The following is a 2,500-nucleotide window of genomic DNA, read 5'->3' on the forward strand; positions in this document are numbered from 1 at the left end:
GTTACTTTACATTAGCAGCAGGGCTCTAGACATGTTTTAATGGGCAGTTACTTTACATTAGTAGCAGGGCTCTAGACATGTTTTAATGGGCAGTTACTTTACATTAGCAGCAGGGCTCTAGACATGTTTTAATGGACAGTTACTTTACATTAGCAGCAGGACTCTAGACATGTTTTAATGGGCAGTTACTTTACATTAGCAGCAGGGCTCTAGACATGTTTTAATGGGCAGTTACTTTACATTAGCAGCAGGGCTCTAGACATGTTTTAATGGGCAGTTACTTTACATTAGCAGCAGGGCTCTAGACATGTTTTAATGGGCAGTTACTTTACATTAGCAGCAGGGCTCTAGACATGTTTTAATGGGCAGTTACTTTACATTAGCAGCAGGGCTCTAGACATGTTTTAATGGACAGTTACTTTACATTAGCAGCAGGGCTCTAGACATGTTTTAATGGACAGTTACTTTACATTAGCAGCAGGGCTCTAGACATGTTTTAATGGGCAGTTACTTTACATTAGCAGCAGGGCTCTAGACATGTTTTAATGGGCAGTTACTTTACATTAGCAGCAGGGCTCTAGACATGTTTTAATGGGCAGTTACTTTACATTAGCAGCAGGGCTCTAGACATGTTTTAATGGACAGTTACTTTACATTAGCAGCAGGGCTCTAGACATGTTTTAATGGGCAGTTACTTTACATTAGCAGCAGGGCTCTAGACATGTTTTAATGGACAGTTACTTTACATTAGCAGCAGGCTCTAGACATGTTTTAATGGGCAGTTACTTTACATTAGCAGCAGGGCTCTAGACATGTTTTAATGGGCAGTTACTTTACATTAGCAGCAGGGCTCTAGACATGTTTTAATGGGCAGTTACTTTACATTAGCAGCAGGGCTCTAGACATGTTTTAATGGACAGTTACTTTACATTAGCAGCAGGGCTCTAGACATGTTTTAATGGACAGTTACTTTACATTAGCAGCAGGGCTCTAGACATGTTTTAATGGGCAGTTACTTTACATTAGCAGCAGGGCTCTAGACACATGTTTTAATGGGCAGTTACTTTACATTAGCAGCAGGGCTCTAGACATGTTTTAATGGACAGTTACTTTACATTAGCAGCAGGGCTCTAGACATGTTTTAATGGACAGTTACTTTACATTAGCAGCAGGGCTCTAGACATGTTTTAATGGGCAGTTACTTTACATTAGCAGCAGGGCTCTAGACATGTTTTAATGGGCAGATCCTTTACATTAGCAGCAGGGCTCTAGACATGTTTTAATGGGCAGTTACTTTACATTAGCAGCAGGGCTCTAGACATGTTTTAATGGGCAGTTACTTTACATTAGCAGCAGGACTCTAGACATGTTTTAATGGACAGATCCTTTACATTAGCAGCAGGGCTCTAGACATGTTTTAATGGGCAGTTACTTTACATTAGCAGCAGGGCTCTAGACATGTTTTAATGGGCAGTTACTTTACATTAGCAGCAGGGCTCTAGACATGTTTTAATGGACAGTTACTTTACATTAGCAGCAGGGCTCTAGACATGTTTTAATGGACAGTTACTTTACATTAGCAGCAGGACTCTAGACATGTTTTAATGGACAGTTACTTTACATTAGCAGCAGGGCTCTAGACATGTTTTAATGGACAGTTACTTTACATTAGCAGCAGGGCTCTAGACATGTTTTAATGGACAGTTACTTTACATTAGCAGCAGGGCTCTAGACATGTTTTAATGGACAGTTACTTTACATTAGCAGCAGGGGTCTAGACATGTTTTAATGGGCAGTTACTTTACATTAGCAGCAGGGCTCTAGACATGTTTTAATGGACAGTTACTTTACATTAGCAGCAGGGCTCTAGACATGTTTTAATGGACAGTTACTTTACATTAGCAGCAGGGCTCTAGACATGTTTTAATGGGCAGTTACTTTACATTAGCAGCAGGGCTCTAGACATGTTTTAATGGGCAGTTACTTTACATTAGCAGCAGGGCTCTAGACATGTTTTAATGGACAGTTACTTTACACTAGCAGCAGGGGTCTAGACATGTTTTAATGGGCAGTTACTTTACATTAGCAGCAGGGCTCTAGACATGTTTTAATGGACAGTTACTTTACATTAGCAGCAGGGCTCTAGACATGTTTTAATGGGCAGTTACTTTACATTAGCAGCAGGGCTCTAGACATGTTTTAATGGACAGTTACTTTACATTAGCAGCAGGGCTCTAGACATGTTTTAATGGACAGTTACTTTACATTAGCAGCAGGGGTCTAGACATGTTTTAATGGGCAGTTACTTTACATTAGCAGCAGGGACACTTTTCTCCAGTGCCAAGTAAGACAACTGAGATGGTAGCCTATAATTTAAAAAAAGTAAGCCATTTCATTTAACACATCCAGGAAATGCATGATTTATATTTTGATGTGCAACCTGTTAAAATAGGATGTGGAATGATCAGATTTCCTTTTTTGTCTCTTCAGACCTATGGTA

At 39.9% G+C, this 2,500-nt stretch overlaps 1 pseudogene; it reads right to left on the bottom strand.

Annotated features, from left to right (window-relative positions):
* Nucleotides 1-2,500, bottom strand: part of LOC121562559 — a 246,114-nt pseudogene that overhangs the window by 139,612 nt on the left and 104,002 nt on the right.

The sequence above is a fragment of the Coregonus clupeaformis genome, chromosome 18 (assembly GCF_020615455.1).
Source record: "Coregonus clupeaformis isolate EN_2021a chromosome 18, ASM2061545v1, whole genome shotgun sequence".
In the NCBI taxonomy this organism is placed as follows: domain Eukaryota; kingdom Metazoa; phylum Chordata; class Actinopteri; order Salmoniformes; family Salmonidae; genus Coregonus; species Coregonus clupeaformis.